The sequence below is a fragment of the Globicephala melas genome, chromosome 12 (genome assembly GCF_963455315.2).
Source record: "Globicephala melas chromosome 12, mGloMel1.2, whole genome shotgun sequence".
Classification (NCBI taxonomy): domain Eukaryota; kingdom Metazoa; phylum Chordata; class Mammalia; order Artiodactyla; family Delphinidae; genus Globicephala; species Globicephala melas.
This window is the reverse complement of record NC_083325.1, coordinates 55,131,133-55,145,225: the sequence shown is the minus strand read 5'-3', so window position 1 is coordinate 55,145,225 and position 14,093 is coordinate 55,131,133. Positions and strand designations below refer to the sequence as shown.

General features: G+C 41.3%; 1 pseudogene; it reads left to right on the top strand.

Moving 5' to 3' along the window:
* The first annotated feature begins 896 nt into the window (after nt 1–896).
* Nucleotides 897–1,128, top strand: LOC132598210 (SS18-like protein 2 pseudogene; annotated as a pseudogene).
* The last annotated feature ends 12,965 nt before the right edge of the window (nt 1,129–14,093 follow it).

Below are 14,093 nucleotides of genomic sequence, written 5' to 3'. Positions count from 1 at the left end.
GTATCTACTATAATAGGTATTGTTTTCCATAACTGAAAATCTCAATGGAGTCTGTCAGCCTCAGAGTCACCCTTACATTTTAAAAAACACACTTTATGAGAATAATCTGCCAGTAGTGTATGGTGATTTACATAATTAAGGAATCCCTCCTAATAAGCCCTATTTAATAGCTTCATGTCTAAAATGAAATCCAAAAGCATATACTAGAGTATGAATATGAATATTTTATTGTTTGTTAATATAAGATGATATTTTCTGGCCAGGAGTCTCTCATGAGGTTGCAGTCATCCAAAGGCTTAACTAAGGGTGGAGGATCCATTTCCAAGACGACTTAACTCAGTGGTGCTTGTTGTTTACAAAAGGCCTTAGTTCCTCCCCAGGTGGGCCTCTCCCCCAGGCTGCTTGAGCTTTCTCACAACACGGTAGCTGGCCTTCCCCAGAAAGAGCAAGGTAGAAGCTTCAATGGCTTTTATGGCCTAGCCACAGAAGTCCCACACCATGTCAACAATATCGCATTGATTACAAAGTTCAGTCCTATTCATTGTGAGAGGGGACTACACCAACCCATAAATGCCAGGAGGCCAGTATAGTTGGGGGGCCACTTTGGAGGCTAGCTACCACAGTCTATAACACATCTACAAATTTCTCTTGATACTTAAAATGTACTGACTAATAGATCACAACTAAGGAATGATTTGTTTACGAGTTGTTTGATTATAATTTCCACAGTATATCTTAAGGAAACACTAATGCTCATGTGTTCTTACAAACGTATTTGCCTTTAATGACATACATTTTCATAGAAGACAGCCACAGAATTTAAACATAAAACTAGGTTTACTAGATGCACGAGGATCCGTGGGGCCTGAGACTGGGTTTCAACCTGGCTTCCCAGGATGTTGGTAGCCTTCATACCAGACTGGCTGAGAGGCAGGGCAGAAGTCAATCAAAATGATCCAGTGGGTCCTAGAGGAGAATGACCAGCTGATCTGCTGTATCATGGAGTATCAGAACAAAGGCCAGGCAAATGAGTGCACCCAGTACCAGCATGTGTTACACAGAAATTTCATTTATTTGGCTACTATCACAGATGCCAGCCCAACCATTGCTTCAAAAGCAATGGAATAATCTTCCAGTTGACTGTTGTGAGAAGTCATTGAATGTAATTCATTTCCTATGAAGTAGAATCTTTACCATCTTAACTGCTTAAAACATGAATGAAACTTCTGTGACTCTCAAAAATGTGAAGAAAGCTACTAAGTTAACTGTATTCTCAATGTAAATATTTATTTTAATAATTAAGCAGATTCCCTAAAAAAACAAAAATAAAAAAAAAGGTTTGTTAGGTTTGTTATGAATGAGGCACATTTTAGATGTTCTTCAAACTTTCTTTTTTTATTTTATTTTGATTTAAAAAATTTTTATTTTTGGCTGCGTTGGGTCTTAGTTGCTGTGTGCGGGCTTTCTCTAGTTGCAGAGAGCAGGGGGCTACTCTTTGTTGCGGTGCACAGGCTTCTCATTGAGATGGCTTCTCTTGTTGTAGAGCATGGGCTCTAGGCGTGCGAGCTTCAGTAGTTGTGGCTTGCGGGCTTAGTTGCTCCGTGGCCTGTGGGATCTTTCAGGACCAGGGATCAAACCTGTGTCCCCTGCATTGGCAGGCGGATTCTTAACCACTGGGCCACCAGGGAAGTCCCAAACTTTTCCTTTCTAAAGAACTCTGATCTTATCCCTTCCCTACTTAAAAGCACATGATGGCGCTCTTTTATGTATTCTTTCTTTCCTTCACCAAACACCAGCCTCCAACTTGTGGGACCTTCTCAGTATTCCCTGAAAGCACTGATCTTTCATGCACTGTGCTCTCTGCTTGGAAGGTTTTTCTTGCTTTTTATTTTTCTCTTTAAGATTTTTTTTTTTGGATGTGGACCATTTTTTAAAGTCTTTATTGAATTTGTTACAATATTGCTTCTGTTTTATGTTTTGGTTTTTTGGCTGGGAGGCATGTGGGATCTTAGCTCCCTGACCAGGGAGGGATAGAACCCGCACCCCCTGCACTGGAAGGCAAAGTCTTAACCACTGGACCGCCAGGGAAGTCCCTCAGAAGGTCTTTCTTATTCCCACCCGCAAAACTTCCTCACACTTGAAGATACATCTCACATGTCACCTCCTCAGTGAAACCTGACAAGAAATTCTTGTTTTTACTGCCAGTAGTTTTGTCTCAGCATTGTCACTTTGTCTCAGCATTGTCACTTTGTTGGGACATGCTAGTTATTTGTATGCTTGTCAGTCTTCCTATTAACTTCTGAACTTTTCCAAGACAGGAGCCATCTTTAGGTCCTTATTGACTAGTACAGTGCCTAGCGTGAGTAACTCAGCAAATATACTTGTTGGGTTAGGATAATAGACCATCAAGTTCTTTTCCAGTGTTAATGTGCAATGATGCTTACCTTACCACTATGTGGCAGCAAACTACAGAATTACTTCCACCTTTCAATAAGGAGTTCAGCCAGGATGAATGTTCACCAGACAATTTTCCTGGGAGTAGAATTACAGGAGACCCTCACTTTCCATGTTGTTTATTTCTGCACCATTTGAATGATAGCATATTTTTTCATGTGGAATATAGAATTCATCCAGAAAAATACATAAAACAAATATTTACAAATAGATTTTAGCTTATTGACTTCTACCCAAAGTGAGTTAGAATAGCTTGTCGGCTCAGTTTAAATGCTATATTTATTATGAAGCATAACATTCAAATAGAAAATTACTTTGTTTATGAAAATTGCTCAATATTATGTTTTTAAAATTCATAGTGCTGCTTATACTTTTTACAAAATAATCAAATATTTAAACTTTAAAAGAAAATTTCAGTGAGTAACTTAAAAATTAAGTCATAAGGAAAATAGTTATAAAATAATATGACCCAGAAATATTAGAACAGCAAATCATATATACATTATGTTTACAACTTGATAAAAAAATGTGGATACTGTGAATAAGAGTTGGAAAATAATGTGTTTTGAAAAGCAGTTAATCAGGCTGGTAACATTATGAGTGAACTTTTTTTCTTCTTAAACTTTAGTGTAACACTAGTTTAATAGAGTTTTCTTTTAAGGCTTGTTTTTGTAGGTTGTAGAGTTGCTAATTGGAACACCCTCAAATTACTGAAAAGTTAATATTTTTTACCAGCTGAATTTTATTATTGTCATTTTGAAGAAAGGCAGCAATTGTGTTGGGCACAGATGGGAAAACACAAAAATTTTAAATACATAGCATCATCTTTGATTAAAATGCTTTTGAAAAGAAAATATATTTTTTTAATTCTTTTTGCAAAAAGCAGTCTTATTTCCCCCACATTATTCTGCCACCCCAAAACATCTATCATTTGGGAGCCCATGTATGGACTATATCTGAGAAAGACCAATGAGGAAGATTTGCATCACCCAGTCCATATGGCAATCCCAATTCTCAGTCCTCTCCAGAGGAGGGGACTTGTAGATACCTACCACTGTTTCTTTGGGACATCTGGAGAAGAAATCTCTAGCACAGGAAGAGATGGAAAGTTTAATATAAATTTTAGAGAGTAGGACTCTGCTGGGTCCTGCAAGGGAAGAAAACAAAGTTTGTAAAATATAGAATCTCTTGGAAAAGGTAAAGATTGTGTTAAGTTTGTTTTCCTTTTTTAAGTATAGTTGATTTACAATATTGTGTTAGTTTCAAAAGTAAAGCAAAGTGATTGATTCAGTTATATATATTCTTTTCCATTATAGGTTATTACAAGATATTGAATATAGTTCCCTGTGCTATACAGTAAGTCCTTGTTGTTTATTTTATATATAGTGGTGTGCATCTGTTAATCCCACACTCCTAATTTATCCCTCCCCCCCTTCCCCTTTGGTAACCATAAGTTTGTTTTTTTTGTCTGTGAGTCTGTTTCTGTTTTGTAAATAAGTTCATTTGTATTATTTTTTAGATTCCACATATAAGTGATATCATATAATATTTGTCTTAGTCTGACTTACCTCGCTTAGTTTGATATTCTCTAGGTCCATCCATGTTGCTGCAAATGGCAATATTTCATTTTTCATGGCTGAGTAATATGTTCCATTATGTGTGTATCCTGAGTAATATTCTATTCCCCGTACACACACATACACCATGTCTTCTTTATCCATTCATCTGTCGATAGACACTTAGGTTGCTTTCATGTCTTGGCTATTGTAAATAGTGCTGCTACAAACATTGAGGGATATATGCCCACGAGTGGGAATTCTGGATCATATTGTAGCTCTATCTTTAGGTTTTTAAGGAACCTGCATAGCGGCTGCACCAGTTTATTATTTGCACACTTTTTTTTTTTTTTTTTTGCGGTGTGCGGGCCTCTCACTGTTGTGGCCTCTCCCATTGCGGAGCACAGGCTCTGGACGCGCAGTATTTCAGTACCCCCAAATACTCTTTTTCAACTGCTCTACTTGTCATGAAAGGTACTTAAATGGCATAGTCATGAAAGGTACTTAAATGGATTTAAAAGATGACTAGGAGGCCCAATGGACAGAACTCAGTGACTAATTGAGTATAGTAATAAGTGAAAGACAGGAATCGGGGATGATTTCTAGGATTTTGTTTGGAGTGAAGACACTCCTAGTGGTCCTAGGCCTCTGGCAGGACTGAGTCGAGATCCAGCAGAGTAGCTGCTTGGAGCATTTTGGGGTGTGAGTAAACATAGTTAACACTCTTGCCCCTTTCAGGAAAAACCCAATTCACTTCCGTAGGCACTTTTGTTAGAAAGACTACAAAAAGGGCCATTCAACTTTATTTTAAATATCACACAAAAATAGTATCTTCTTTCAACTGAATGCTCCACCCTAGTGTCTCATGGTACCATCTCTCCAGCAGCACACTAATTTCAGAGCTTACAGCCTACTTTTCCTGGGGTTACTTTGTCAGAGCTTCTGCCTACTTTGGGCAGAATTGGCTTAGAACTGGGTGAGGTTCTGCCTGCCTGAGAGAGGAGGGACTTGAGCCAGGAGGGACCAGGGAAGGTTAGCTCTGGCAGATGGTAACAATAAAGGCCAATGTTAATGGGGCACTCACCACGAGTCACACCTCTTCTCAGCCCTTCACAGAGGTCAGCTCACTTAATCCTCACACAAATGTATGAGCTAATTACTGTCTCCATTTTGCAAATGAGAAAACTGATTTTTCTAGAGGTTAAGAGAAAGGATTTGAGTCAGAGACCCAAGTGTGAAGCTTTACCACTGACTAGTAAACTAAGCTCTTTCAGCCTCAGTTTTCTCATCTTTTAAAAATGGCTGTAATAATAGCTACTTTGCTACATTTTTGTGAGAATTAAATGAGATAGCACATGGTAAGTGCCTATCAGGGTTTCTGGAACAGAATACATGCACAATAAATGGTCTATTATTTTTCCCATTCATACTTGACTCTCAACCACAAGCCTTCTTGGGCTCACTGCCCCTCACTTAATTTTCAGTACTTCCTATGATAGGCTGAATAAAGGCTCCCCAAATATGCCCATGTGGTAATCCTCGGACCTGTGAATGTGTTGTCTTACATGGTAAAAGGGACTTTGCAGATGTGATTAAACACATTTTGAGATGAGATTATCCTGTATTATCCAGGTGAGCCCAGTCACAAGGGTCTTCATGAGAGGGAGGAGGATTGAAGTCAGAAAAAGATATGATAACAGAAGCAGGGTTTAGCATGATCTGTTCTGAAGATGGAGGAAAGAGCCACGAGCCAAGGAATGCAGGCAGCCTCTAGAAACTGGAAAAGACAGGAACACAGCCCTGCTGACACCTTGATTTTTAACTCCATAAGACCCATTTCAGGCTTCTGACGTCCAGAACTATAAAAAAATTTTTAAGTGTGTGTTGTTTTAAGCTACCAAGTGTGTAGTGTTTGTTACAACAACAATAAGAAACTAATACACTCCCTAACTGAAAAAGAAGAGTGTGGACACCAAGCTGCACACCTCCATTGACCTCAGTGTCAAAGCCAGACCAGCTCCAGGGTATTCACCTGGCAGGCTGCCCTCAGCCCCTTAGCTCAGACAGCCTTAGCGCTGGTGAAACTAAACCCTGTGTAGCTGGGATTTTTGTGTGGTGCTTTTTTTCTATTCTTTTTTTAATTTAAAGAATAGAAATTTTTTTTTTTTTTTCATTACGTGGGCCTCTCACTGTTGTGGCCTCTCCCGTTGCGAAGCACAGGCTCCAGACGCACAGGCTCAGCGGCCATGGCTCACGGGCGCAACCACTCCGCGGCATGTGGGATCTTCCCGGACCGGGGCACGAACCCGTGTCCCCTGCATCGGCAGGCAGACTCTCAACCACTGCGCCACCAGGGAAGCCCTAAAGAGTAGATTTTGAGGCGAGAAAAAACATGGGGCAGAGAAGTATGGAATAGAAAACGAATACAAATGCAAGCTGTTTTGCTAGTTGCTTTTTTTTTTTTTTTTTTTTTTTTTTGCGGTACGCGGGCCTCTCACTGTTGTGGCCTCTCACTGTTGTGGCCTCTCCCGTTGCGGAGCACAGGCTCCGGACGCGCAGGCTCAGCGGCCATGGCTCACGGGCCCAGCCGCTCCGCGGCATGTGGGATCTTCCCGGACCGGGACACAAAGCTGTGTCCCGTGCATTGGCAGGCAGACTCTCAACCACTGCGCCACCAGGGAAGCCCCGCTAGTTGCTTTTTAACCACAACAAACTAGTACCGACAGCACCAGTACAAAAGATCGCAGTAAAGTTTAAAAGATCAAGGTGTTCTCTTAGCAAGGCTGAAAGATTCAGTCTCTGGTCTTTGGAATTTAGGTTGCAGTCCCTATTTGTGGGTAGATCCCTGGGTGCCCGGCACAATCCACGTTTTCAGTCGGATTTGAACAGAAGAATGGCCACTTGGCCCAGAGGTAGAAGTGGATGCGGTGTTGGGTATCCTGTGTCACGTGAGTACCGAAGTTCCTCCCCCTCCACGCAGCGCCAGGTGGGGGTGTACTTCTTAGCAGACTCCTTGCGGATTGGGGCCGCAGTGCCCTCCTCTAGGTCGTACTTCTCCGGGCCCCAGTACCGCACTCCACTGAGTCCTGCGGCATCTCCTCGGCACCGCTGCATTTTTCATCACGGCCTTACGGTCGCAGGTGGTTCCTATAGGGCCAGGTCTGGCAGACAGCTGCGGTCTCCTACGGGAGACCTAGCGGGCACATGTAAGCCTGAACCAAGCTCTCCTGGCTTGGCTGGCGCTAGCCTCTGCCTATGCCTGGACTTTGGTGTGGAAATGGGTAAATTTGGGCAGTGAGGGTCCATCCCATAGCATTGTGAAAAATTTGTCCAAACCCAGCTACTTCTTCCTGGTCTGGTAGCCCACACAAGCAAGAAGGGCAGGAGTTGAGGATTCCTGGAAGAAATAAACCATGCACCGCTGCATGCAGGAAACATTTGTGCTGTTCTAGGAAGGGAGCATACCTCAGAGGACGCTACAAGAGGAGGAGTAACTGCCCAGCCCAGGAGTTTGGCTTAGACTAGCCCCTCACCCTAGAAGCCAGACAAAGTCCCTCCACCTCCTACAGGATGCCATCCTGGCCCCCCATACTCAGAGCTCTCCTGGACTAGGGAGGAACACATATGGTCCCTTCAACCCCAGTCATTTTCATTTGTTCCTTAACCACAGACCTTTAAAGCAGGCAGGGCTGGGATTCTCATTTTACTGATGGAGAAACATATTCAAATGGAACAAATGGCCAATGTGCAGTGGTTCAGATGCTTAGTCCAGGGCTCCTTCCATTATATTTGAAACCCTCCTTTTTATATGCAAATGAGGCCAAGTGTGTCGGTGACACTTTCCTACAAAATGAAACAATGCCGTAATAACATGGTCTTGGGGAATTAATGGTACTAAATGGGTAATTTGGGTTTAATGTTAAATCCTGGAGTGGGTGACCCAGGGCCAGAAAGAGTGGCTTTCTGCGTGTCACCTCTGCCATCTGGTGACCAAATGACAATATAACTAAAACAACTGTGTATTGATACTGTCATCATAGAAAAGTCACGCATGACCCAGGAGCTGAGTGAATGATTTGAGTGTGAGCTCTGACTTTTAGGGCCTGAGATGATAAAACTAAAATGTTAAGTCTACAAATAAAGGTCAGAGTTTTCCACAATTATTTCTGATCAGGGTGAGGAACCTCATAGTTTACAATGGAAGAACCCCTTCATCCATTTAGTCAACGAATATTTATTAAACATTATCTTAAGTCAGTTCCTAAGGAAAGAGATTCTAGGCAGAGATTTGCATAAAGGAGGGTTACTGGGGAGTACTCTTGAAAACAACTTTTGTAAGGACTTGAGGGAAACAGAACTGGTCAGAAAGGGTTGAAAGGGGATGAATTTGCTACAGAGGCCTTAGCCAATCCTACTGAGAGCTCTGGCGTTGGCTTGGCAAGGGACAGAGCCTCTGTCCTGCATGAACCAGGTATTGGATCAGGTAATGAGCCATCACAGCTGAGACTAGCCACATCTGAGGGAATGAATGCCTTGGTGGTAAAGTGGAGATCTGGGCAGCACGTCGCAGCATCCACTACAGACCCCCTTACTATGTTGTGTGCACTGTGCCATGGTCTAGTGGTATGATATTGAACAAGACAACATCTCTGCCTTCAGAGGTACCCACAGGTGTATAGTTAAAGAATAAACAAACAAATGTTGTAGAAAATTATCTTGTAACTAGAAAATGTATCCCATAAACTTAACAAAGAAAAATCCTTGCCTTTTATTGATGGCAATAAAAAGTTTGAAAATATTTAGGGTGAAAAGTGAATTCACTCTCTGCTGATATAAAAATTGAAGAAGAAAAAAAAGTCACCCAGGAACAGTTCTAGAGAAACTTGCCTAGTAAATGTAACTGAAGAAGCTGGAGATTACTTTGGCGTTTGTCTGTAATGGACTGTGGATCCCTTCAGCTCTACCCAAGAATAGGCGATGGGGCTTTATTTCTATCCTGGGGCCTTCAAGTGGTCTTAGCTATTGGAAAAGAGGGCTGCCTTTGCAAGTGGGGATGTGCTGGCTACTGATACTGATTCTGCTCTGTCCACTTGGTGCCCCTGACCCAATCCCATTGTCCCAGCCATCCTCTCCCCTACGTCCCCTTTGTCCCTCCCTTTCTCCCACTTGAGGAATTTTTATTTCATCTCAGAGAAAAGCACTTGGACTTGCCTGTTACTTATAGCATGGACAGCCTGGACAGCCTGTTACTTATAGCATGGACAGCCTGTTGGACAGCCTGTTACTTATAGCATGACAATGAACTCTATACCTTGTGCTCTTTAGGGCTTAAAAATTTGAAATACACAAAACTATTTCTCTGCCATGGGTTTCAGAAAAATCACGTGGGACTTAAAAAGCCAAAAATTGCCTTCTTTTTCCTCTGGTTGAGCTGTGGTGTCCATTCCCTGAAGCAGGAGGGGTGGAATTGTCCTAGAGGTTTGGGTAGGGCAGAGGACCATAATAGAGGTACCTGTTGACCATTCTAAACTCTCTCCATTCAGAGCTTCAGATGCTGGCCTTCAAATGAACATCTCTATTTGGATGCCCTGCCTCAAACTCCTATCTGTTTTTGCTTTACTTCTAACTAACTAGCTCCTTCCCCCGAATTCTGCATATAACTTGTGCCCTAAACAAGCGAAAACTCTGAGAATCTTTCTTTCCCTTGAACTCCACTCCCTCCCAGCTGACTAATCACCAAGTTCTAGATAGTTCCATATTTGCTATCATTGTCCCAATTCAAGACACTGCTAACAACCTCCTTACCCTGGCACCATTGACATTTTGGACCAAATAATTTCTTGTGAAGCTGTCCTGTGCATTGTAGGATGTTTAGAAGCATCCCTGGTCACTACCCACTAGATGTCAGTAGCACACCTTTGTCGTGAGAAAAATGTCTCCGGATTAGTACTGTGTTGGGCCATGTTGGAGCCTGAGGCAAAAGGAAAAATCTGTGCCCTATATACAGTTATCAAAATGTCCTATCATATTTTGAACCACGTGGAACAAGTTAATGAAAGTCCTACAACAGCAAGAAGACTGAATTTCTTCTATGCTAATGTAAAATTTGAAGGAAAACAAAAAGACATCCAGAAACCATTCCAGAGAAACTTTGCAGGGCCCAGTACAAACTAAAACTACAGGGCCCCTTCTTTAAAAATTATAAAGAATTTCAAGACAGTGACAGCAGAGCAGTAAACCAATTGGGGGGCCCCTCTAAGTGTGGGGTCCTTCTGCATGTGGGGCCGTGTTCAACTGCACAAGTCTCACACCCTTGAAGCCAGGCCTGAACACCACATTACCCAATTCACCTGCTGGGAAATGTGACAGTTATGTGGGCCCTGGGAACCCCAAGCAGATTGGAAACAACTGTTCCCATTGCACAATAACACAGGGCCCTAAAACACAACATTGTGAATTTTTGGCATTCATTTTAATTTTTTCAAAATGTTACATTAACATATTATCTTGGTTACTGAGGATTTTGGCACCCTCTTAAATTTTGCACCCGAGGTGAATTCCTTCTTAATCTGAGCCCTGCTCCAGACTTTGTCAAATGTTCCTGCTGATTTAGAGCAGTGATTCTCAAACTTTGGCCTGGATCAAATCACCTGGAGGACTTGTTGAAACACAGACTGGTGGGCCCCAATCCCAGAGTTTCTGATTCAGTAGGTCTGGAGTAGGGCCTGAGAATTTGCATTTCTTAGTCCTCAGGTAATGCTGAAGCTGCTAGTCCAGGGCACACTGAGAACCACTGCTTTAGAGCCATCCTCCATGTCATGCCAGTGAGAATGATATTTCAAAAATACAAGGCACTTCTCTGCTTAAAAAGTGGTCCCCATGTCCTATAGAATACAATAGATGCTACTTGGCATGGCATATATTACTCCTATGGACCCCCTATTGTGCCCCCCGCATGATGCTCTAGTAATATGGGACTGGATAACTCTTATTAAACATCCCTTAACACTCAAATCAGCAGTCATCATCTTTAGAAACCTTTTTTAGGCCTCTATATTGAGTTAGGTGTCTTTTCTTTGTCTTCTCATTGAACACTGAGTATAGCTCTCTATTAGCATTGAACTTGGTACAAAAGTCTACCACATCAGAGAGCAGAATCCTGGAGGACTGGGATTATCTTTATTCCTCTAGTCCCTGCTATAGTCTGTTGCAAACAAGTGCTCCAACAGCATCTAAAGAACTGAGCTGGACACACCCAAATGCCATTCTATTATAGCAGAGTAAAACAAAGAAAAAGACTATGACCTCATGTGACAGCTAGAGATTTAAGTACACAAGGGGAGCACAGCTGAGTCTCAAGAGTCTTGAGGTTTAAGAGTCTGGCAGACAGTTTTCCAAATGTCTATAAGAGTCAAATGCTTCTTTAATGGAATATTAACCCTTAATGTGTAACTGGTGACCTTTAGATCCTACTGATAGTAATATCCGTATAAGCTATGAAAGACAACAGCTAGGGAAGAAAAACTTGAAGCATTGGTTAGAACCAGTAAGAAATGCAGTCAGAAAGAAAGAGCAACAGAATAGAATGATCTAGGATAACGTGGATAGGAAAAAAAGAGCACAAGAGAAAAAATTCTTAGATTCAAAGGAAAAGTATTTTTTTTTCACTAAAAGGTAATTTTTATAATGTTAAAATTCTTCAATAATATCTATTACATTGAAAATATTTCAAGAAATCATTTGGCTTCATTGCTTTAAAATAAGTTTGAAGAATCATTTTATGGTTCTTTTATGATCAACACCAAACTTCAAAGTACAGAGCTACCATATGAATCAGTTTAAGTGAAGTTTGTTTGGATAGTTGGCTCCTGAGGTCATGGAAAAAGGATGGGAAAATGAAATTCACAGCACCGCAAAGGAAAGAGTGCTCTGCAGTCCGCCATGGAAAATGTTAGATGTCTTTTGGGACAAGGTAAACCAAAATTCTGACTTAAAGGTATTGCCATCAAACTTAAAGAAAGGAAGCCACATGGCAGTGCTTCAAATCCAGTAATACCTCTGAGAAAAATGTATTTGTAGTATAATTCCAATATACTGATTTCCATCATACACCTTTGGTGTTTTCCACACGTTTTTAGATACACATATTTTTGTTAGGGAAATTTGAATATAACCTACCTCATTTGAAATCATGACTGTACGTTCATGGAATAAGACTGTGGTGAATACAGAGGTCCTGCTTCAAGGTAGGACTTGCTACCCAGGCTGCTCGGAATTCAGTGACCAGACAGCTTCCAGCTGTCACTCCCATCAGGGTTTCCCTAAACCGTTTGCCATATCCAAGCTCACACCCTTCCATCTGAGTATTGATCAACTGATGGTGTTCTTAATATACTTGTGGTCACTGTGGAACAACTCTGACTGGGGTCGTGTGTGCTGTCAAGCTCTCCATGGCGTTTCCTGAGCCTTAGGGGAGCCTACATTGCAGTTCTTGCTCCAATCCTACATCCTCCCCTTCCAGCCAGAAGTTGGTCCCTAATAAATATCGTGCACATCAAGGCCCGTCTCAGCTTCTGCTTTCATAAAACTAATTGGAGACAAATATTAATAAACTTATGGAATAAGACACATTTGTGGTTCTTCACCTCCTTTATTACTCAAGCAAGAGCTAGAAGATAGATAGATAGATAAAATAGATAAAATCTATGTCTATATTTATATTAGTTTTTACTTTGCAGTCATTATTTTCTTGATGTAGGAAAGTCCTGGGATTTTCTAGTCATTGTCTTCTCCAAGTACTACTAGAATCAAGAAATTACATACAGAATCAGTACTAATTATTCATTCAACAAACATTTAGTGAGTGCCTACTCTCTGCCAGCCTCTTGGAGTTCCTAGTGCCTAAGGATACAAAGTATATAAGACATATTTTCTGTTCTCTAGGGAATTCCATCTAGTATTGAAGAAAAATATTGGTAAGGGCTAGAACCGAGGAAACACTGATTATAGGGATGGGACAAAGAAGCAAGTGACTGCATCAGCTTTTGTGAGGCAGGAGAAGCCACATAGTAAAAGGTTTTTCAGGATGTAAAGGTGATTAAGCTATAAACAGGGTGGCATTCCAGCCTTTCCCAGCACAGGGAACAACATGATGTAAGACATGACACAAATCGGTGCCTCTGGGGACGGTAAATCTTTAATCTGACAACAGCCTCTCTCACTGTTCAACCTTTCTGGAGACCAATCTCTGCGTGAAACACTCTTGACTCTACTAATATTTCACTTGGAGTAACTCCTTGTCCTTCACGTCTTTGTTAGGATATTACTTCCACCAGGAATTCTTCCTTGATTCCCTTAAAGTTGGCTAGATGAGTCTGCTGTACAGTTCAGTGTCTAGTACTTCCACTATTGCAGCATTTATTACACCGTGCTCTAATTGTCAATTTACTTGTCAGTTTGCCTCTGAGTGGACCATAACCTCCTTGAAGGCTATCACTCGAGGTTAGTCACCTCGAAGTCTAGTCATTGTTCATCACCAGATCTCAACATACTGCCTGAAAGATAAAAGGTATTGTTTGTTTGATGAATAAATGAGAGAAGCTAAGTGCAATGGACTTAGGAAGGCGTACTTTCTTTATTGAATAAACACTTATTTGTGCCCATCAAGTGCCTACTTCTCTAGGCACTGAAAATAACAAGAATGAAAAGAACAAAGAACCTCATGGAGCTTACATTCTAGTGGGGGAAGACAGACAGTAGACAAACTGCTGTAAATATAAAGCAAGATGGGGAAGGAGAAGTTTGTTATTTCATATAGGGTGGTCAGGGAAGACCTCGTTCTTAAGGTTATATTTGAGAAAAGTCCCAAGGAAATGAGGGAATGAACTATAAATATTTGGCAAATAAGATATGCATTGGAAACGTCATCAGCAATACTTCTTAAAATTACCCCATGAATGTTGGTTCTACATCATGGCTAATTTCTCTCAGCTATTTTGGGTAATGTCATGAAGGATTTTTGTTAAATTCTGACTTTTATTGTGGCTATCTCTTTAGGTACTAGCAAAACATCTCAAGGTTCTT